The sequence below is a fragment of the Taudactylus pleione genome, unplaced genomic scaffold, assembly GCF_031769625.1.
Source record: "Taudactylus pleione unplaced genomic scaffold, aTauple2 ptg000044l, whole genome shotgun sequence".
Lineage (NCBI taxonomy): Eukaryota > Metazoa > Chordata > Amphibia > Anura > Myobatrachidae > Taudactylus > Taudactylus pleione.
Window position 1 is genome coordinate 7,050,538 of NW_028284446.1, and position 25,010 is coordinate 7,075,547.

The 25,010-nt window shown below is 43.0% G+C and overlaps 1 long non-coding RNA gene across 1 annotated transcript in view; it reads left to right on the forward strand.

Moving 5' to 3' along the window:
• The first annotated feature begins 403 nt into the window (after nucleotides 1-403).
• Nucleotides 404-25,010, forward strand: part of LOC148537779 (uncharacterized) — a 96,065-nt gene continuing 71,458 nt past the window's right edge. The window contains exon 1 of the long non-coding RNA XR_015873309.1: nucleotides 404-472. This is a non-coding gene — a long non-coding RNA (uncharacterized LOC148537779). The remainder of the gene's footprint in view (nucleotides 473-25,010) is intronic.

A 25,010-nucleotide genomic window follows, 5' to 3' on the forward strand; every position in this document is an offset into this window, starting at 1 on the left:
TCAATCGACAAACTGACCCATCAGCGCTTATTACATATCATTGAACTGCAAAGCTTTATGCGTACTTGTAGCCAACTAGTTAATAGATCTTATACCTACACCACAGCCACCTCCGTTCCCCCTCTACTCCGCCTTTTTCAACCTCTCCCTCCTCCCTATGCTGTCACTCTTCCTCCCCCTCCCTTCCCTCTGTCCTTTCTCTCCCTCCTACACCCCCTCCTGTCTTCCTCCTATGTCCCTCTCCTCCTCCCAGTACATTCCTTTCAGAACTCTCTGAACCACTGAGGTTTTACTGGCGTCACTGGGGAAAGAGGGAGGCGGTGATGATGGTTGTGAAATCTGAGGGTGTCCAGATCTGGGGGAAAGGGTGCTAATTATGGAGGATCTCTGGATCAGTGGTCCTAAACAATAGCCGCACACAGGCCAGTCAGATTTGACATCTATCAGTTCTACAGTCATAATCCGTCAGCTGGTAATTAACCCATGTGTGCTTTTCAATAAGAACTATGGCCATTAGTGTATTTTATTGTTACATGAGAATGTACTTTTTGGTTATCATTTTGTAGATGAAATATATTTTCTGTCAAGAATGTAACAACACAATTTATAAAATACATTATAAAGGACATACTTTGCTACAGTATTGTTCTAATCATAACATAATGCAGTTTGGTGCTGTGTTAGTGTTGCATTTATGAAACCATAATAACTTTTTCCTAGATTACACAACGTGTACATTTCATTACGTGTCCTTTTTCCTTGTGAAATATTTAAGACCATTTATTACCAAATCGATATTTATTGAAGTAGGGTCAGTTATTAGAGTGTTGTAACCATTCCATGTTTTAAAAAAAATACCCAAACAGCTTCTATATATCATTTGTAACTACAAAGAGACTGCCACACATAAGAAATGTTCTGCATTAATAAAATCAAAATATAGGTTGATATAAGAAAAAGAGCAGAGGAATCACCGCAAAGAAGGGGTTAAAAATACATTAACATATGGAGTGAGAGAGTGCCAGCGACAAGCAGATGTACAGAGAGACTGCCAGAGACAGGCAGATGGACAGAGAGACTGCCAGAGACAGGCAGATGGATAGAGAGACTGCCAGAGTGAGGCAGATGGATAGAGAGAGTGAGAGGAGGCAGGATTAATGAATCAAAGCTTTCTTGAAGAAACACAAAAGGCCTTCTGTCTGTACAGGAGGGCATTACACTGTGTGTCACCTCTGTGTACAGTTGCTGCTGGTTATATTACTGTGTGTCCTTTTTCCTTTCTGCTGCTGGGCAAGGATGTGTAGCTAGCTGATCCCATAATATGAGTGTTTTACAGTATCTTTGTTTAAATGCTATGTGATTAGTTGTATATTTATTGTATCAATGACATTGTGGACTGGATACAGAAAAAAAACATTATTTTGTGGCCTATGCATGTAATAGTATGCATGCAAGGTTGGCACTAACGTGTATTCTTAGTTGCTTTTATCCAGACGCGGCCAGACTATGGCCTGTGGGCCTAACACGGCCCGATCCTCCTACAAAGCTGACCCTCGACTACCGTAGTATTAATTGGAAGCACTGGAGGCCTCTGTCTGGAGATCGGAGGTGTTAAATGCTTGGCGCTGCACAATGTTGTCACTGCCGGCTGGCCCTCTTATCAGGTTTGCTTCCAGTCCTCTCTGCCCTTCCAGTTGACTGAAGTCAGTGGCAGTGCACTGGGTGGTATTGGGTGGACAGCAGACAAGATTTTATGTTTACAAAAATTCAATAAAAACTATTGATGTTTTAAAAAGTAATCAGCACTTAAATCATCGCAGTGGTAATAACTTATGGTGGACATGCACTGTGTAAAAGGGCCTATCCATTAGCAGATAAATTTGAACAATGAAGGATTTATCGTTCAGTCGTTCAATTTATCTGCTATTGGATAGGCTCTGAACGATAAAAATGCGCACTCCTGCGGTTGACAAATTTGGTCTTTTGTCTCTCCAACATGTTGGTCAATTATCGTTTATAGCTGACAGATATTAGAAATATCTGTCGTGATGAACGAGGAACGATTTTTTTAAATGAAAATTAATAGAATCATAAAAAAAAATCCTGTCCCAGAATGATGTCATGCAAACGTTCGTCGTTTGCAAAAATCTGTCATGTACATCACAGATATCTGTCACAGCAGCCCCAGGAATTTTCAAAAGATAAATCTTTTGTCTTTCAGAAAGATCTGCTAATGGATAGGCCCCTGTATGTGACGGCTTGAAACCCAGCAGATATCATCTGCATACACTGTGAGATATTTCAGTGTATGGCCATACAATATCTGCTTTCCTCCCCTGGGGAGGAGGCATTTCCCCGTTCCTCCCCTGTGAAGGAACAGGGAAAATGTCAGTCGATCATACATACATACACTGCCCATTAGGCTGACTTGGACATGCTGGACAATTCGGCATGACCGATCAATATTTTGAGATCTGTCATGCAAATACACAGTGCAATTAACTGGGCGATCCACCGATATAAGCTGCATTCCCACAGAGGGATCCAATAGCATCCCTGCCAGGGTCCCCCGCTGCTCGTGCATCTCCTGGTTGATGGTCAGCATGCGCAGCAGGATTCCCGGGTCATATACCTGGAAGTCCTTACACTGCAATGGCCATCTCTTATCAGAAGAGCTGTTCCTTGCTGTTTTAATCGCAATTGTACATAATAACGGTGTTAATAGTTACTGCTATGCATGCGTTAAGTGGCGGAATGCAGAATGTTTCCCATTCAAAATGTGATGCTTGATGCATCCCATCCTGATACTGATGTAAAAAAAAGACCAAAATAAATGGTGGTTTTAATAAATTGCCCTATAGTAAAAATTTCCCTCGAAGACTCACCCAAGCTTGCTTTTTATCTTTATTGTACTCTTCCTATAGGTATATTTTTTTCTACCTTCCTGATGTAATTGAAGAATAATTAAATAGGGAATGAAGACAACCTGATGGTAGTTTAACTGCACCGCAAATTAATGAAAGGATGCTTGTCTGTGACTGGCCTAACAGAGCAGCTTTCCTTTCACTAGCTCTGATTGGTTAGGCAGGTGTAGACCGGGCTATTAGCTCTGGTGCTGGTAGTTGCATATTTTCGATTTATTTATTTAAACTTTGTTTTACTATGGTAGATACACATTAATGATGACCATGTTTTTTTGTGCTGTGCTGAATTGAGGAGTCAGTTTTATATCTCCTAAGAGCAATATCTGGATTTGCACTTGCATGTGTTCGCCCTCAATGCATATAACCTGCGTCTCTCCAGGCATAGGGTGGCTGCAGTAGGAAGTGCAAATAGACCATTGCACATACTTTCTGTGTTTTTCCTATTAATACTGTTACAAAACTACTACTAATAAATGTATATAGTGCTTTTCTCCAATAAGACTGTGTGTAAGAACCATACTTGCCGACATTCTGGCCACCCCTTCCAGGAGAGGGCAGCCTTGTCGGCACAGTGGTGGGGAGTAAGGAGGCTGCATAGCTGGGTGGCACGGGGGCGTGCTGGCATGATCATGTAATCGTGGCCCCAACGATGATGGAATTGTAAAGCGGGGGGTGACTACAAAGATACGATCCAGCACAAATCGGGTCATCGGCCATCCAGCCCGCCTATTTTACTTGGGGAAGTGGGCGGGGTTGGGTGGACAAGAGGCACTGCGGGATACTTGTATGCCTTTACGGGTGACCAGGAGCACCCTATTTTTGGGAGCCATCCACTGTTCCTGGAGGGTAGGCAAGTGTGGTAAGAACTAACATCTCTTTACGGCTATAGCTTAGTGTGTTATGTATGGATAATACATACTGCTCTGTGCAAGTGTTACTATGTATATTTATTATAAACCACTATTTATATTTTTAAAGTCTCAAAATTTGCATATTTCTACAAATATCACGTAGGTTTAAATAGCATTAGGGTTAAATGAAATAAGAATAATAAGAATTAGTAAGTTTGTGAGAAGTGTCTTTTTACTGGTGTATCTTATTTATACTGTCCTACTCTCCCTAATTGTCAAGGAGACTCCCTGAAATAGTAGTAATCTCCCTGACTCCCTGAAGAGTCTAGCAATCTCCCTGATTGCACCTTACCCCTATTATGAAACAGTTATATATAAAAATGAAAAGGTCCCAAGAGATATATACTGTACATTCAAATGGGATCATTAGTATCATTTCCCTGCATTGATTATAATTTAAGGCACAATGATCCCTACATGCATTTTCTGAAAGTTATCAGGGTGTTCTCATCAACTAGTAGCTCTTACTAACTGCTTTGGGACTCGTTTACATTTGGATGTAAGTCAGGTGTATGACACGCCTCTCAGATGTAGCTGTACACGCCCACTTTACAGCCGCGCTCATAGGTGGTGCTATCACAATCTCCCTGAAATGCTTTTTGAAAAGTAGGTAAGTATGTTCTTATTTATTTATCTTTTGAAATACTGTTTATTGGAGTACAGGTCACAATGATGAACCATGCATGTCTGGGGACATATCACATTACAGGTTACGATAACCAAAACAATATTTTCAAAACAATAATATAATTTATAAATAGAAACAGCTGTAGCTAAGGGATATAGAAGGACATGATGGTAAGGCAATCAATGCCACCAAGCTTTCGCTAATGAACTAAGGGCCTGATTCATTATGCGATTAAGCACCCAGGTCTGCGAAAATATGACGCACAGCCAGCATAGACGCCCACTACCGCTCACATCCGTAATACCTTGCAGTCCTGCGTATATATCAGTAACATCGACTAACATCGGCCCCTCACACACAATTACAACAGGTCTGAGTTTACTCAGAAATTGCTACCCTCGTCCTCGTACACAAGCTGCGTATGCCGTCACAGTGGCTGATTTATGCACGCCCAAACAATGCCGTCCAAATGGACAGACACGCCTGCGTTTCTCCTATCTCTCCCCCAACACCACCCCTAATCAATGAATCAGGCTCTAAGGCAGTGGTTCACAAACTTTTTCTAATCATAGCAGGGCACCCAGTTTGGGAACCACTGAACTAAAAGGAAAGGAAGTAGAGGGATATGAAATAGTAGGCCAAAAAGGGAGAATCCATTTGTTACTTTACCACTAAGAGAAACAGGGCCGGCTCTAGGGGTGTTCGACCAGTGCGGTCGCACAGGGGCGCCACCCATAGAGGGCGGCACCCCTCCCCAGCATCCCAATTTCAGCGGGACAGTACTGTCCCACTGTTCCACCCGCGGGCCGAGGTGGCCCGTGGGTGGTCAAATTTGGAGGTTGGGGACCCCCACCGCCACAGCTGTGCGGAGATGCCGGACCCCCACAGAGTGAATGGATCAACCATTCACTAACAGAGAGGGCTGGGGGAAGCCCAGCCAGTGATGGAGTGCTGGGCTTTGCCCCCAGCCTGACGTTATTTAGAGGCGTGCCATGCGGACACGCCTCCAAATAACGTCACACAGAGGGCGTGGCCTATGGTAATTAGGCCACCCCCCAAATTTGGTAGCAAGCGGCTTTGCCGCGCGCGAGGTTAGGGCACTCTCTCAAGAGCCAGCACAGGGTGCTCAGAATCCTGGAGCCGGCCCTGAAGAGAAAGCATCAGTAAAAAGGAATTCTATCTGGGATGCCTCTCATAATTGAGACATGTTTTTGTCTTGAACCTCTTGACATTTGACTTTTCCTCTATATTCAGTGTACCACATTCTAGTACCTAATGGTTATTGGGTTTGCTTTGTTAACTGTTTGCTTGGTCATAAAAAAATGTCCTATTTAGATTGCTTGGGAGAATCTATTCTAGATTTTTAATCCTCATAGACTGCTACTTTAAAGGCAATTTGAACTGTGGAAGCTTGTTAAGAACCCATACATGGTGCGATATGCACCTTGTGATGCGACGGCTGATCCGATGGCTGGCATATCGGGCGGTCCCTACACCCCCCTCCCCAACCCACATAGCACTGCATGGGATCGTACATCGTTTCCCCAGATCAAGTGAACATGCAGTAAGATCTGGAGGAGTGATGTACTATCCCACAGGAGCGCGCACTGGCCAATATCATACCCACACACGGAATGATATAGCAGCGCTATCATTCCACTCCATCGGATCGGCTGCTATATCGCACCGTGTATGGGGGCCTTTAGTCTACAATGGAATGAAAAGATCTAGAATTTATTCCTTGGAATTGGAAAGAGGGAAAGCTCTATATCTCATCAATTATGTCTGCAGGGCTAATAATGGATTGATTATAGAACACAGAATATTATCCATGTTTTGGGATAGCTTGTGTCCGCCAGGACCAACAGTGATCAGTGATCTCTGGATTCGATCTAATACTGGTAGTCAAGGGTTTCTAGCACCAGGAAATTATGAGGAGAGTATAATACCCCTTTCCACTGCCAGCAATAACCCGGGTTTTTGCACGTGTGAAAGGGCAAGGTTGACATAAGCCGGGTCAAGTGAAGTTATCTCCCTAACGCGTTAGGCTGGGGATTTCTTCAGAGGGATCACCTTCTTTCCACACACCCCTCTGAAGAAATCACCAGCCGGGAAAGAAACTCGTTGGAGAGATAACTTCATTGGCTTTCTGCTACCAGCTGGGCTCTGACCGCGTGTGACCAAATTCAGATCTCCAGAACGATGCCTGTGATTAATCACCTGCTGCTCACCGACCCAGAGATTATCGCTGCCAGTGCTGAAAGTAAAGAGATCAAACACTTACAATCGCCGGATGCGCCACTTTCTTAAAAAAGTTTTGATTCCAAGTGGATTTCTATATTACTATGGTCTCATAAATATATAGTTTTTGCTGCCACACGACAAGGTCACTGGATGAGGGTTATTTTGTAACACTTTAAAGATTTGTAGCAATATTGTGATATTTATAACCATTTGTCAGTTATTTGTATTTTATGCTTTTTCATCCTATTTTTTATAAGCGTTGAGATTGAATATATATATTTTATTTATAAAAAAAATTCTAATTGTCATATCGTGCATTTTACTTGTATGGTACAAATTATTTGATTATATACTTGTAGTGCGGTTATATTCTTTTCTTTTTCTTCACGTATGGTATATGCCCTCCAATACATACATTTATTGTATGTGTTTATTGGTGTCTTCTTCCTATATTCTGTATGTCACATTAGCTTAATTCATAAAACAAAAGAATAGATAAATGACAAAAAATTATCATCATAAAGTTAAAAATAAATTCAATACAAACAGATAAAGTGACATGTGATCAATCAAACTTTCACAACCACAATTTCCCTTTACAAATACGTTAAACTAAGTGACATGCACGCCACTAGCGGGAGCTTAGAACAAGACACATTCGGTTATCCCCCATTAAAAGAACAGGCAAAAACACATTACCTAATTTGCAAAATAACGGTACACAGCAACAGATGCATACAAGAGGAATACTCAGAAAGCCATGCACGTTTTATATTTATTTACATTTACTTATATAGTACCAGCATATCCCACTGCACTTTGCAATTAAACACTCATGAGTGAATACACAGAGAGTGTGTGCGTGTGCACTGGCGCTTTCTCTTATAGTTTCAAGTCTTACATACACTTTTCATATGTATAACGAAGTACTAGGTGGGACTGTAGTAAATAGGTTGTCGGTACATTATCTTATGCTCTACAAAAGTGAGATAGAAGATCTTCTAAGATATACGACTCTTCTTGGGTGTGCGGTTACACTCTGATATACGTATGAGACTGAGGGCCTGATTCAGAGCCGCTTGTAAGCGGCCGCTTGTTCGCTCTGAGCGATGTTCGCACAACTGCGCATGCATATGGGTCATAATGCGCAAACCAGTCATTGCGGTTGGAAATCGTGCGCTCGTAAAACAGTGAGGGGCTGCTAATTTGATTGACAGAATGTACCGTTTGTGGGTGGTAACAGGGGAAGGTGCTTGAAAACGGGGGAGTGGAGAGCCAAACGCAGGCGTGCCTAACGGTCAAATGGGCGTTTAATGGGAGTGCATAATTAGTAAAGGAGCGTCATCGACCATGTCACTTGGTTGTCTTTTAGCCTGAACTGCTCGCAGTGATAGCGGGAAGAAAATCCTACCACAACCACTGCGAGCAGTTCAGATGCCTTTCGATGTTCCCGATTAATCTCATAAATACCGGAGATGACGTGTGATTCGAACGGCAAAGGGGTGTCTTTACAAAATAGCGAGCGCATTTTTCGGACGCTCGCTCAGACATAGAGGCGTCAACACACCGCAAAGAGCGAGCGCTCAATTTAAATATCCGGCCTCTTTTTTAGAATGAGCGTCCGCAAATAGCGTCCGGCTTTGAATCAGGCGCTGAGTGTGTTCAACCACCCAATGTGTATGTATATCAGAGCGCGACCCCACACCCAAGAGTGGTATATCTATATTATAAAGTGGCCCTTGTTGTGACAAAATAAATGTACATGGAGAATGATGTAGGGTGAAACAGATACAGAATAGGAGATAAAAATAGATCAGAATATGCTGTTTAATTTGAATTATTTTTAATGCATGAACATTTAACTAGAAAAACAGTATAAGTGAATAAAACAATTGAACATTCTGAATAAGTTGTTTAAAAAGTTGAACATTAAGGCTTAAATTTACTAAAGGTGCCCACACACTATCAGATATTTTGCATGATTTGCCGATTTCAATGCATCGGAACAACAAATCTTGCAAAATATGTGCAAATCGTGAGTGTCCACTCATGATCACGATGCCAGTGCGTGTACCCGGGGGTCGTACATCGCATCTTCAGATCTTCCGTAGAAGATCGTTTGAACACTTTATGCATGATATTGTCAGTCCAGGACTGCCAGGGAGCTACCAGGTAGTTTAAGGGAAATTGTTAACGACATCACATGGTTTGCGAGTCATTCAGTGTGTGGGCACCTTAAAATTCGCGTTCGGTCGAGATTGCAATCTCGGGTGAGTTTAGGCATTCTTTTCAACTTGCAAATTTACTAAAGGCAAACTCGGGTGAGATTTCTCTCTTTACACTGAAAAACTCTGGAGAGATTGCAAACTCGAATAAACTCACCATCGGCCAAACTTGGAAATACTTTTCATGAAAAAGTTACAACTCGGGATTTTACTAAGAATCGAGAGTACAATCTCAGGTGTAATTGGAGCAAACTCGCAGCTAAATTGAAGTTTCAAATAGACCACCTCCTGAGCTGCGAGTTTGGCAGAAACTTACACAGAAAAAGCATTACCAGCCCCGGACTGCTCAGCCAGTCCTGGTTCCCAAAAATATGGGGGAAAAAACCACTAGGGTTACCCCGTATTTTAGGAACCAGCACTTGGCTGCTGAGCCTGTCCTGGTTTTAAAAATAGGGGGGGTAAATTGCATAGGGGTCCCTCTATTTTTAAAACCAGCACCGGACTCAAATCTGGCCGGGGTCTAATGCCTCAGCCAGGGGACCCTTGTACCCAGTCTCCCCAGCCAAAGCATTATGACCCCAAGCCGGGGATCTCAGGGGAGGTGGGGACACCCCAATAAAGGGGTCCTCCCTCTCCCAAGCACCCCAGGCTTAGGCTGAAGCTGGGGGCTATTCTCCGCACACCTGGGCTGTGGGTATGGGGGTAATAGTAGTGAAAATAGTGATAAACTATTGTTTTTTTACCATGGAACTACAAGTACCCACAGGCGGATGGCACCCGTACCCCAACTATAAAAAAAAAAAAGTGGACAAACCACAAGACACACACACACCATAGTAAGTACAATTTTATTACATACACTTACCTACCACACTTACACATACTTGCTGTCAGATGTTCTGTCCACTTCTTCAAGTAGAATTCCAAAGGGTGTACCTGTAAGAAAAATCCTATACTCACCTCCTTCCTTGCGCTGGTCTCCGTAGCATCCTCGGGCTTCAGCTTAAGCCTGGGGTGCTCGGCATAGGGGGGACACCTTTATTGGGAGGTCTCCACCATGCCTGAGAACCCTGGCTTGGGGTAATAATGCTTTAGCTGGGGAGACCCAGTGAAAGGGTCCCCTGGCTGTGGATTACACTCAGGCCGGATTGGAGTCCGGTGCTGGTTTTAAAAATAGGGGGCCCCTCAGTGCTGATTCCTAAAATACTTTGGAACCCTATTAATTTTTTTCCCGTATTTTTAGGAACCAGGAGTGGCAGAGCAGCCCGGGGCTGGTTGTGCTTTTTTTGGGGGGACCCTACATCATTTTTTTTATAATGTTAACCCTTTTTTTTACAGGTATAACACAAGCAGCCTTCGCAGGCTGCTTGTTCGGGTGAGTTTGGCAGAGAGAAGACACTGCAATCTCAGGTGTGAAATCTCTATCTAAACTTGCAACTCGGGTGAGAAATCTAGATCTGCTTCACCATTGGAAATCACATTCTCAGCAAAACACGATTCTTGGTAAATTTGAGTGTTTCAGAAGCCTAAAATCATCTGGGTTTCAGTGAATCAAATCGAATTTAAAAACGGCAAAACTCGACCAAACTTGAATCTTAGTAAATTTACATCTAAGAGTGGTTCATTTTGGAAAGAAAACATGTTGAACAGTGAATTGTACTGGCAGGAAGTGCTTAATGTATCTTTAGGGTCAGGGCTGGCATGTCTGCTCACTGTCTGCTGTGGTGGATTCTTAAGTGGCTGCTCAGGTAAGTCATGTTCAAGTTATTTGAATAGATCACGATTGTATGAGTCAATCTTTGGTGATGATTGGTGTCAGGTCCTTTATGAAATTTCACTGTCAGAAATGTGTATTTCTGTCAGTGAGGCATTAATGTGCTGCTTTTCTGTGAGCAGTGCCTCTGTGAGAGATGTTATACAGCTACAGTTGTGGCTTTGTGATGAGGTTTACTGCATCTAATCCTAAGTGCCATTTTCATTCCTTACTAAAGCTGACCATACACGCTACAATTATCGGGCGATCCTCCCGATATCCGCGGATCGCCCCAATAATTGTAGCGAGTGTGCGGGCGACCGAGGGTTTAATATTGCTCGGCCAGGCATGCCGGATTGTCCAGCATGCCCGTCCGATGCGATATTTAAGGGTAAACTGTTGGCCGCATCGTGCAGTGTATGCCCAGCCGCGGCCGACAGACAGACATTTCCTGTGTTCCTTCCCATGGAAAGAACAGGGAAATGTCTCCTTCACCGGGGGTGGAGTGCAGATGTCGGGCTAATACACTGTGAGTAATCTCATATGGTCTTGCCATACCATCTATTTAAACCTGATTAAAACCAGGATAAATGGATACTTGACAGTGCAAAAGTTTTAGGCAGCAGGGCCGGCTCTAGGGGTGTTCGACCAGTGTGCTCGAATAGGGGCGCCACCCATAGAGGACGCACCACTCCCAAACATCCCGATTTCAGTGGGACAGTACTGTCCCGCTGTTCCACCCATGGGCCGAAGTGGCCCGCGGGTGGTCAAATCAGGAGGTTGGGGACCCCCACAGCCGCAGCTGTGCAGCGGTGCCGAACCCCAGAGTCTGAATGGATGCTGCGCACATGCTACACAGAGCCGGCACAGGGTGCTCCAAACCCTGCAGCCGGCCCTGTTAGGCAGGTATGGAAAAAAATGCTGCAAAGTAAGAATGCTTTCATAAATAGAAGTGTTAATAGTTTATTTTTTTATCAATTAACAAAATGCAAAGTGAATGAACAGAAGAGAAATCGAAATCAAATCAATATTTGGTGTGACCACCCTTTTGCCTTCAAAACAACATCAATTCTTCTAGGTACACTTGCACACAGTTTTTGAAGGAACTCGGCAGGGAGGTTGTTTCAAACATCTTGGAGAACTAACCACAGATCTTCTGTGGTTGTAGGCTTGCTCAAATCCTTCTGTCTCTTCATGTAATTCCAGACAGATTCAATGATATTGAGTTTAGGGCTCTGTGGGGGCCATATAATCACTTCCAGGACTCCTTGTTCTTCTTTACACTGAAGATAGTTCTTAATGACATTGGCTGTATGTTTGGGGTCGTTGTCCTGCTGTAGAATAAATTTGGAGCCAATCAGACACCTCCCATGATGGATAAGTACCTGCCTGTATTTCTTAGCATTGAGGACACAATTAATCCTGACCAAATCCCCAATTCCATTTGCTGAAATGCAGCCCCTAACTTGCAAGGAGCCTCCACCATGCATCACTGTTGCCTGCAGACACTCATTATTTTACCACTCTCCAGCACTTCGGCGAACAAACTGCCTTCTGTTACAGGCAAATATTAAAAATTTTGACTCATCAGTTCAGAGCACCTGCTGCCATTTTCGGCACCCCAGTTCCTATGTTATTGTGAATAGTTGAGTCGCTTGGCCTTGTTTCAACATCGAAAGTATGGCTTTTTGGGCAACATTCTTCCATGAAGACCACTTCTGGTTAGACTTCTCCAAACAGTAGATGAGTGTACCTGGGTCCCATGGGTCCCACTGGTTTCTGGCAGTTCTGAGCGGATGGCACTGCTGAACATCTTCCAATTTCGAAAGGAAGTAAGCATGATATGTCTTTTATATGATGCACTAAGTTTCCTTGGCCGACCACTGTGGCTACAGTCCTCAACGTTGCCCGTTTCTTTGTGCTTCTTCAAAAGAGCTTGAACAGCACATCTTGAAACCCCAGTCTGCTTTGAAATCTTTGCCTGGGAGATACCTTGCTGATGCATTATAACTACCTTGTGTCTTGTTGCTGTGCTCAGTCTTGCCATGCAACATGAAATGTATGACCTGTGAGATGAAACTGTCCACAACCTCACCTTTGTAGCAGAGTTTGACTGTTCCTCACCCAGTTTTAAGCCTCTTACACAGCTGTTTCTGTGTCAGTTAATGACTGTGTTTCAACCTACGTATGAAAATGATGATTATTATCACCTGTTTGGTATGATTGGTTAATCATACACATGACTATAATCCATGACTTGTACCTAGAAGAATTGATGCAGTTTTGAAGGCAAAGGGTGGTCACGCCAAATATTGATTTGATTTAGATTTCTCTTCTGTTCATTCACTTTGCATTTTGTTAACTGATAAAAATAAAATATTAACACTTCTATTGTTGAAAGCATTCTTACTTTGCAGCATTTTTTCCTCACCTACCTAAACCTTTTGCACAGTACTACATACATACAGAATAATTGCACACACATACATTACATAGGGTGCATGGTAAATGAAGATCCATAAATAATCTAGCCAAAAACAAATTCAACGACCCGCACACCTACTATTCAGTATATGCAAAAACTATCACAAATATTTATTGCCACACAGGAAAAACAAGTCAAGCAATACAGCACATATAGCACACACATAAGCAGCTGTAGCACTATCATACTCATCTGTTTCACTGTGCCCGCATATATAGATACGTATGTGCTTGAAGAAAGGTCAGACCATCAGACGCATCCCTGAAACATTACTGGAAATAAAAAAAACAAACAGACTTGTTTAGCATCTATTACTGGAGTGACAAGGCTTCTTGTTCATGGCATATGTGTGTCTGTGGGTTTATGTTAAAATAAAATGTGGAAGGATAATGCCAGGAGATCAGGAATACCTGTGATATTGTTCAAGATCACTGTTACTGAAGTCTACCAAGCCTCCTCACACCCACAGAAATATTCATTGTATTAATGTTCATCAACTTTTCACCACTCTGCAAAAACTGCTCTCACCAATTTTTACATTCACTGCCCCTGAGAATGTTATATCACAATTTAACCAAACTCTAGAAAGAGCCATTGATGAGGAGGCTCCAGATACCCTTTATACTCCACATATACTAAAGCTGGCCACACACTAGACCAACTTACATCCAACCAGCCAACTAGTTGATTGGTTGGAATGAAAATCTGGTTAGGTATGAAAGCAAATGACAATCAGCAATTTGCTCCCAAACGCCGGAAAATGCCTAAAAACTGTTGTTTAAACAAATTGTTTAGATTAAACATTTAACAAACGACCATTTTTCATCTGTTTTCTGACATTTAGGAGCAAATTGCTGATCATCAGTTACTCCCATACGTTACCAGATTTTCATTCCAACCAATCAACTAGTTGGATGGTTGGATGAAAGTTGGTCTAGTGTGTGGCCAGCTTTATATGTCAACCATGGCATTCTGTCAGTGGCGTAAATGTCGTAGTCCAAGTGACTTTCTCACATATAAGACTACCACTCCTATCAAATGGTTCTGGACACTGCCAAACAAACATATTTACTCATCACTGCTCAAGCTTCTAACCCCAAGCAACTTTTTAATACATATAAATTACTTTTTTCCACACCCAACCCACTGACTACTATCAGTGCCCAAGATCTTGCTTGAAATTTCAGAGATAAGATTGATAAGATCCTAAATTAAATGGTATGGTCTTCCTCAGCCTGCAACCTGCTCAATGAAGATGAAGTATCTATTCTCATCCTCCTGGCTGCTCTACTGTCTTTCATCCTGTTCCTATACCCTCACAAATCAGGCTCTGTCTCTTGTGCTCATCTTAACTTTAACTAAAATCTGTAATCGGTCTACTGGTATCTTTCCATTATTATTCAAGCATGCATTTATTACTCCTATTCTGGAAAAGCAAAATTCTGACCCTAACTCTATCTTAAATTACCGTCCCATCTCTCAACTCCCTGACCCTCCAAGCTACTTGAGAAACTTGCCTAAACCCACCTCAAACGCTTCCTTGACATGCACAACTTACTGGACCCACTTCAGTCCAGCTATCGTTCCCAACACACTATAGATACAGCACTGGCTAAGGTAGTGAATGATTTGATCACTGCTAAGACTAAAGATCATTATTCATTTCTTATTCTTCTGTATCTCACTGCTGCATTTCACACTGTTGACCACTCTCTTCTAATACAAATACTACCATCCCTAGGTCTTCATGACCTGGTTCTCATCCCACTTATCAAATCGCTGTTTTAGTACTTCCTCTATCAGTTGGAGTACCGTAAGGCTTAGTTATAGGTCCTCTGTCTTTCTCAATCTATACCACATTTCACCGGAGCACTACATAAGGACGCCCACTTTACCTTACACATATCAGTAATGTTTAGCAAGACTGCAGAAACATCGGTACAATCGAGTACAATCACAGCCTCACACACACTTGCACAAGCTCTGACCTTACTCAGAAATTGCTAACCTCAGCACACACTATGTCCTCAGGCTGCGTAGGGTATCGCAGTGGATAATTTATGCACGCCCCTGCAATGGCGTTCAAACACACTGGCACGCCTGCGTTTCGCCGACAACACCACCATCACCGCCCACAAACGGCATTTCTTGTCAATCACTCTGCAATAGGTCTGTGTAGTCACTGCGATTGCAGTTTCGATCACTGTGGCTGGCTCACGCATGCGCACTGTGATGCATACACATGCTCAGTACGCGACAATCGGCCAATTACGTGCGTATTAGCAACTGCGATCCATGCTGAATTAGGCCCTGAGTCTGTTGCAGGTGCAGATTTATCTTTAGGTTTAGAGAAATGGCTATCTCTGGTGTCATGCTGCTGCATGGCCACAAACATTTCCACACAGGCAGAAGTAATCGGAAGGATGTAAGAATGGGGTTCAGACAATAAATGTGGGGAGAAGCAGATCAAAGCACCCCAGGGAGGTTTAACACGGAAAAACATAAAAAAATTAAATAAGAAAAATAAAGTTCCTCTAGACCACAGGTTCTCAAATTCCGGGCCTGATTCAGCAAGGATCGCTATTGTGCCAGAAAGCACGCATGCTATTATTAGCGATGATATGCAAATGTTTGCAATCGCATTGTGATCACAGCTTACCATAAGGACGCCCACTTACCCTTACACAAATCCCATATACTTGGGCAACATAGCGAAATAATCTGTAACATCTGACCCATACGCACAGTTAAGGCAGGTCAGACCTACCTCACTCAGGAATTGCAAACATCAGGTCATGCTATGAGGCCTCAGGCTGCGTGTGGTATTGCAGTGGACAATTTGTGCATGCCCCTGCAACGCCGTCTCAACCCAATGGCACGCCTATGTTCGCACGACCACACCCCGTCACCACCCGCAAACGGCTCTTCCTGTCAATCACTGTGCTCAGGGTCTGCGTGGTCACTGCAAATGCATTTCCCATCACAATTGCTAGTTCGTGCACTGCAATGCATATACATGCGCAATGTGAATTAATCGATCGATTTTGTGCGTCTTTGCAACTGCGATCCTTGCTGACTCAGGCCCTCGGTCCTCAGGAACCCAAACAGTGTATATTTTCCAGGTCTCCTCACACATAATTACTCCACTACCTGTGGATCTTTTAAAATGTATTAGTGAGTAATGAATACACCTGTGCCCCTGCTGGGTGACCTGGCAAATGTGACCTGTGTGAGGCCCTGAGGACCGAGTTTGAGAACCACTGCTCAAGACAGTACCCCAACAGTGTGCTACTTGCCTCCCAGATGTTTAATGCATACCTCCCTACTTTTGAAAAAGCATTGCAGGCAGATTGTGAAAGCAACACCTATGAACGTGGCGGTAAAGTGGGCGTGTACAGCTACATCTGAGAGGCGTGTCATAAACTTGACTTACATACAAATGTAAACGAGCCCCAAAGTAGATAGTAAGATCTACATGTTGATGAAAACACATTGATACTTTGCAGGACTTACTCATGTATTGTGTTTTACAAGGGGTTCAATATAAGTGGCCACTAGAAACCTTATCAGAAAATGCATGTAGCCATAAGGATCATTATGCCTTATAACCAATGCAGGGAAATGGCACTGATTATACCACATGATTTTTTTTAGTATAAAGTATATATAGCTACATAATGGATTGAGGTACAATCAGGGAGATTGCTAGGCTCTTCAGGGAGTCAGGGAGATTACTACTATCTCAGGGAGTCTCCCTGACAATCAGGGAGAGTTGGCAAGTATGGTTTAAAGATAGTCTCGTCAGGGCTCGCCACACAGGCCGAGAGAGCTAGAGGCACTTAGAGGAGGCTGCTATTGTTGCAAAGCCAGCAGGGGTTAATGCAGGGGCAAACGCAGCATTTTTAGGGGGGGGTTTCCACATACATATATATCAGCCCCAAACAACCAGTCCCAGCCAGCCCCTGCCAGACAGCCCCTGCACCAGATAGTCACCCCAGCCAACCAGCCCCTGCCCCACACTGCCAGCCTCTATCCAGACAGCCAACCCCACACTTACCTGATGCTTGTGTAGCTCCTCAGTCAAAAGCCGCGGGTCCGAGTCCTCTGCTCTATGGCGTGGCGTGACATCATGCGCGCCGGCTGCCAGGTCTCTCTCTCCTTCCAAACAAAAAAAAAGCGGATGCGGGGGTCGGCAATGCCGGGCGAGCGGGGCCCCCTCTCTATCCGGGCCGCCAGTCTAGTCTCTGATGACGGCCCTGGTGATTGCTGCACGCTGCCTGGCCACTGTCAGTGCAGCTATCAGCGCTTCCGCATCTGGTGGTATGAAAGCTGAACAGGCAGCGGCTGGGCAGTTCCGAGTGTGGCCCACTGATTGTGCAGAGACAGAGACAAGGCTGTCTCTGTCTCTGAAAAAAAAAATTAGTTGGTCAGGGGGGGTTTCTGGGTACCCAGAAACCCCCCCTGCGTGTGCTAGTGTAATGTGTTCTCCAGTAGAGCCCTTTTATTAATACAATATTCTTTATGGAGAGAGTGGGGACTCCCGGGAGTCCTGCGGCTTGGAGGTAGTTGGGGTATTGGAGGATGCCTGGCTGCACTACCAAAATGGCGACTGTGGGCAGCGCAATGCATCTGCATGGCTGGATTCTGGAGGAGTCAGAAACCCTGGGCGCTGCAAAGCCAGTGTTGGATGCCTCACCCGAACAGCTCTGGTGATGTGGGGGGCCTGGGCTGAGGGTCCCAATAGCCTGGTGTAATTGGTCCAAGATGCAGGGGCCCGTAGGGAGCTATTTAAAATGTGATTAACAGGCGAGCCCACCCACTGTAAGTCTATAATATTTTTATATTTTTCATTTAATTTTAAAAGGTTTTTTTTATCTTTACAGGAACTGTAAGCCCAATGATGAGCTTTCAGTTCCACTCACATTCACGGTCCAGCTAACCAGCATGCGTATCCGCTCATGTATAGAGGCTGGCAAAGTAAAACGGTAAATTAACTCTTGCCACTGAGTATTGCACAGTTGCACTAGTAACATTTTATTGTTAAATCGTGGAAAGGATTTTTTAATTGTAGCGATAAGTGGTAATAGGAAAATTGTCCTTATCCCCACAGAAGGTCCATGTACTCTATGGGTGGGATGTACTAAGCATTGCATCCGCAATGCAGTACATTCCCCCTGTCTTTGGGTACATACCGTGGTTCATTACTGCGGTATGTACCAAGAATATCGCAAAGGACCACTCTCCTGATAAGAGCTGTCCTTTGCGATCCCCCAGCTAGAATGACTTCCGGGCTTAACACCCAAAAGTCCCTCTGTCGTCCTTCCATGCATACGGGTGATGGGAGGAATCCGATCTGATCCCTCTTAAGGAAGAGCATCCCGAAAAGAAGCCCATAGGCTTCTATAGGATAACGCCACCTGAATGTGGCGTTGCCCACCGGGACGAAGCACCTGAATGCATTGGTACATTTGAGGAATGCTGAAAAGCCATTAGGGGGTTTTACAGCATTCCTCAAATGTACCAATGCATTCAGGTGCTTCGTCCCGGTGGGTAACGCCACCTTCAGGTGGCGTTTACCGCATTTTAGCCTTTAGTACATCCCGCCCTATATCTTTTTTTTTCAAATATCTTTTTATTTTAGTTTTTCAAACAGCAAAATACAAAAAATAGTGATCAAATACTCGTATAAGTGTAGCAAGAAGGAGTCATTAAATATGACAAGTAAATGCAAACATATTGATTAAAGACAAAAAAGTCGACCAGAATTTAGACAATTATTATCAAGTATCTCAGACTGACTACAAATGAATTAAATCAATGTATTAATAGGGAATTCTAAGAGAAATTCCAATCTTACAAATTACATAGAAACTGTAAAGACTGAGAACATCACCTTTCCAAAGTCTGGTATTTTGTTGAATAAAGACAATATATATCTTTAACTAAATAATACAAAATAGTACAATAATATAAAAACTAAAATAAATATAAATAGACAATATTCATAATGAAGGGGTAGAGGGAAAGGGAATAGAATAGAGGGGGGGGGAGGATAAGAATCCATATTTCTAGGTGCCTCTAGGGCTGAGTCTTCTATAGTAGAGACATTTTAATATATCAATACAAAAAACTTGAACAAAATTCTTCCAAATCCCTCAAGGGAAACAGACACAGTATATGAATTAAGCCAGTCTTTGGTGCAAGTACCATGTAGTGGTTTCAAAAATGTTGTTAATATGGGACTGAGTGGTGTTATCCAAATGTGATATATAAAATCCCCATTTGCTTTGGAAACGTTCTACACCCTTCTCTATATCTGGGAGAGTGTCACGCCGGTCAAAGTAGAGAACATGAAGTAACATATGTTTGACATCACCAAGAAAAGGAGGGGTTTTTACCATCCAATTTATGAGAATAGCTTTCTTAGCGATCGTTACTATTGTCGTAAGGAGCGGTGTTACTGTTTTTTTATTGTGTGGGGACACATCCCAATTCACTAAAATTAAAGCTAAAGGGTCTTTTAGCAGACGTAGTGATAGCAAATCATTTATAAAGCACATAAGTTTATCCCAGAATTTGCGGATGCGTCCATATTCCCATATATTGTGCCAAAAGGTGGCTTTAGAGGCTTTGCACTTCACACACTGACCTGTCTCCTCTAATACCATATGAGCTCTACTACTCTGTGAAATATAAGCCCTGTGTAGAATCTTCACATGGACTTCCTGTAGGCGAGCCGAGTGTAGGATTCTCAAGGTGGTCTCATAATATCTCAAAAGAATTTCAGGAGAGTTTACTGCAGGGATATCTACTGCCCATCTCACTGCGCATTTATGCCATAGGGAGTTTACTTTAGATGAAATGAATTCAGTTGTCAAAAATTTGGTTTTATAATTATTTTGTATTGTGAACGTAAATATAGAATCTAATGCATCGTTTGTACCTGGGCCTTTCAAAGCAGGAGGTATATGTTGAATAAAATGTCTGACTTGGAGATACATAAAGAATTGCGAATTAGAGAGATTGATTTTTTCTTTAAGAGTTTGAAACGTAAGAAAGGTGCCCCCTGGGTCAAAAACATCTTTGACTTTCGCAAGACCCTTAGTTTTCCAGACGAGGAAGAGGGAGTTCTCTAAGCTCGGGCTAAACATTGGGTTACCCCAAAGAGTGTTGTATTTAGTAGAGCAGGCGTTTCAGTTGAGTCTCTGATTGATGGTCCACCACGCCTTGTAGGTGTCACGAAAAATTATATTATTTAAAATTAAATTTGAGAGTTTGGGTTTAGGTGTGTGTAAAAGGGCACTTGGAGCAAAGGGAGAGAATAGTTCTGTTTCTAGAGACAGATCCGTATAAACATTACGTTCAAGGCACCAATCTAGCACATATCGAAAAAATACGGCTTCTGAGAAATCTTTTAGATCCGGGATACCCAAACCACCCTTCCCCCTATTACCTTGAAGCTTAGCTAGAGCTATTCTGGTTTTCCCACCGCGCCACAAGAATTTGGAGGCTGCTTTTGAGTAAACATTAATAGCAAATTGGGTAAGGGCAATAGGAAGCATTTGAATCAGATAAGCAATCTTTGGGAAGTTTATACTCTTCAGGACCACTACTCGTCCCAGCAGAGACAAAGGAAGGTCACGCCAATCCTTCAATTGCTTATTGATTTTCGAGAGCATTGGGGAAAAATTATAGCTATATATTTTAGTAGTTATTTCGGGGATGTAAATTCCTAAGTATTTTAAAGTGTTCTGCGATCTTATGAATTGGGAGCAAACAGTGGGGAGGATAGAAGGGGAATCTGCTCCTAAATATAATAACTCTGATTTGTGGAAATTTACTCTATATCCCGAGAAGGATCCAAAGCGTTCAATGTTTTCTAAAATTGAGGGTCGAGAAGTCTCTGGATGGGAGACAAACAACATGTCGTCCGCAAATAGAGCCAACTTGGATTCTACTGAGCCTATCTTGATACCAGAAAACTGCTCGTCTTTCCTCAGGGTGACCGCCAGAGGCTCCAGTGCTAATGCGAACAGCAAGGGGGACAACGGACATCCTTGCCTCGTCCCCCTGCCTATCGCAATAGGCTGAGACAGATAACCGTTGCAGGCTATCTGGGTTGTTGGACTAGCATAAATAGCAGAAATTAGATTTAGAAAATTTTCAGGGAACCCAAAACGTCATAGAGATTCAAAAAGATGATCCCATGTTAGTAAATTGAACGCCTTTTCGGGAACTCTAGAGAGAGAAGCAAAGGTGTCCCTTGGCTCTCTTTGAGTTCTAATCCCTGCATAATCGAAATAACTCTCCGACTATTGGTTACTGAGTGTCTGCCCATGATAAAACCTGTTTGGTCTGTATGTATTATCGTTGGAAGGCATAGCTTAAGACGATCTGCCAAAATCTTTGTAAAAAGTTTATAATCTGAATTTAGTAGAGAGATAGGTCTGTAAGACCCTGGTTGTTCAAGATCTCTTCCTGGCTTTGGGAGTAATTTAAGAATAGTGCTGTTAAAATAAAGTGGTAAAGATTTATTTTGAAGTATATCATTATACATTTCTAATAAAGTATCTCCACATTGGGGGAAGATAATCTTCAAATATTCTCCAGTAAAGCCATCAGGTCCCGGAGCTTTATTGGGTTTGAGTGAGCATAATGGGGGTACACAGACTTTCCGCGAATTCTTGACTGATCTGGGGTAAGTGTAATCCCTCCCAGAACCTATCTCTTTGTGTGTAGTCTATTGGACTGTTTGCATAAAGATCTGAGTAAAACGTCCTAAGAGTTTCGGATATATGTGCACCTGTGTGTATTCGATTACTTTTTTGATCTATTAGGGATTGAATGATATTTGTTGTGCGAGGGCCACATAATAGATTGGAAAGTAGACGTCTTGTTTTGTTGCCAAATTTGTGGAATTTAAAACATATTGTGATCTATCATGGTAGTTTGACACAATGGAATCAAAAATCAATTTTTTATCTAGGTATATCCTTTTTTGTATGGGAGAGAGTGTTAATTTATATGTTTGAAAAGCGTCAGTTAGCTCTCGTTGGGAATTATGGTAATTTTTATAGTAATTCCTCGTATGTTGTTTAACATAGGATATTATTTTGCCTCTTATTACCGTTTTGGACACTTGCCAGAACAGGGTAGGGTTCGTGAGCCTGTGCTCCTCATTATCATTTTTATATTTTTGCCAGGCAGACTCTTGCATAGATCTAAATTCTATTGAGTTGACCAAGTGTGTGGGGAATCTCCACTGTCTATAAGGACCTTTGTCAATTTCTTCAGTAATAGTGACCCGAATCAATGCGTGATCAGAGATACAGATCGTCTCAATATGTGCCTCTTGTACCTTAGGGAAAAGGTTAGTCGAGATCAACAAATAGTCGATTCTAGAAAGAGAGCTGTGAGCAGCCGATAGGCAAGTGTATTCTTTCTCTAATGGATGTAGCGTTCTCCATATATCTATAAGATCTATTTGTTGTTCAAAGGATGAAATACCAAGTTTAGGTAGTTTAATTGGACGAGTCCCAATTGTTTGTCTGTCTAGAATTTATGACGATATGATGTTAAAATCTCCTCCCACTATAAGCCTAGTCCCAGTAGGTAAGTTTAGTTTATTAAGAATTTTTTGGAAGAAAGATCTGTTATATACATTTGGGGCATAGTGTGTACTTAAAAGTCACGTGGCGCATGTTAAATACATTATCCTCATTAAGTCGGGGGGAGAGGGGTGGATTAGTAAGTGGAAAGAGGGGAAAAAAGAGAAAGAAGAACAGTCAAAAAATTAATGACAAAAAAATAAAAACACATATAATTATCCTCCAAAGGGAGGTAATCTATAACTGATGCCCTCAGGCAATGCATTGAAGCCTCTGATATAATTAGCATCAATACCCAAAAACCTCAGGCAAAGAAACAGGAAAAGAAAAGAAAAACAATATAACACATTATACTCTTAGCCTGCCACGGCCCTATGATAGGAGTGTTGACATTTATCATATATAACTAGAAGAACGGTAAGATACACCAGCAGAAGAGAAACAAGTATGAAAATCGTAGTAATTACCACATTCATTATGCATCTTTCATTAACACAATGAAGGAAGTCTCTAGGTCAACCCACTGAAGAGACAGAGTGGACGGGTGGAGATGTTTGAGCAGCGTCACCTTCTTCCAATAGGAATGCCATCGCATCTGCTGCCATGGAGAAATCTTCATATAAGGAGCCATCAAACAACCGAAGGTGTGCAGGAAACAAAAGTGCAAATTTGCGTCCATCCTTAATCAGCCGAGAGCACACTGGGTTGAACTCTTTACGGGCTCTGGTGACCTCGGTAGAATAGTCTTGGAACAAAAATAGCTTGGTGTTTTCCCACATTAAATTGCATTTGCGTCGAGAAGCTGACCAGATGGCCTCCTTATGTGTGAAGTTTAAGCATTTGAAGATGACCACTCTAGGTCTATTTGAACCTGTATCTCTGACAGGCCCCAGGCGGTGCGCTCGTTCAATTACTAAATCGGATCTAATATCAGTCAACTCTAACAATTCAGGAAGGGTCTGACGTAAGAAATGGTATAAGGCACCTCCCTTGAAAGATTCAGGAAGACCCACTAGCCTTAGGTTGTTCCTTCTGGAACGATTTTCTAAGTCGTCGATTTTGCTACATAGTTGATAGTTAGATTTTTCCAGCGTTTCACATTTACTTTTAAGAATTTGTATGTCATGGAAGTTGACCCGCACTCTATTTTCAATTGTGTCCACAAGAGTTTCCACACGTGTGACATTTGACTTAATTTTGGCTATAGCCTGTGTAAAGATGGTTGCTTGATCTTGCAACATCGGACCCATTGTGTCTTTTATAGCCTGCACCATTGATGCATAACTTATAGGCTGTTCGGGGTTGGATTGTGTAGGCTTAGTAGAGATCAAGTCTGAAGATTGTAAGTTAGAGTCTTTCACTTGCGGCTCAATAACAGCGGCCATGGTGGAATCTCTGCGTCTGTCTCCCCGTTGTTTCTGACTTGATTTTCCTGGCATCAGCGGAGGGAAAAATTTCTCCATACAGTGGAGACACTCAGCAAGAGATGTGTTAAATAAAGAGGGGGGTCATAGACGCCTAAAGGGCGGTTAGTAAATGGTCGGGGTGGCAGTGGAGTTTCAATATAGATCTATTCCATATAATGCCAGAGGCCCAGGGTTAGTAGGATTCTTTTACAACATGACAGAGAGCATTGAGCAGGCCTGTATAGTATGTAACAGGCTGGGGGCGAAAGTAAACAGCACTCACCATATGAGGAGAAAAGGACTCCGACCAGCAAAGATGATCAGAGTAGGGAGAGCAGAGAGACTAAAGAATCTCCCGTCTCCAGGTGTTGTGCTCCTGAGCTGTGAGCCGCGACCAGCGCACTGTTCTCAGCGCTCCTCAAAATGGCGCTGGCGTCTCCTCTCAGCTCCACTGTAAGACGCGCTCCAGCGGGCAGCTCCGGATCCTGAGGACCGCCGCGAGCGGATGGAAGTAAGTCGCGGTGGTATCACTGCAGGGCTGAGGGCGAGGGGGTGCCTTTGCGTGCAGCGTATGTAGTAGCCATGAGTCCCGTCTGGACACGGCTGAAAATCGAGGCCGCAACCTGCGGCAACGTGAATACACACTGTCCGATTCTGCGGACCTCGCGCGCCGGGCAGGATGTTCTAGTAGTGGGTAAGGTGGGTGGAAAGCAGTCACCAATACGTGTGAGGAGTAGAATATTCCCCTTAGTCAGCGGGAGCTCAGGCTGCACGCATCCATCTTCTTCAAAGGTAAGGCCACGCCCCTCCCGCCCTATATCTTAAA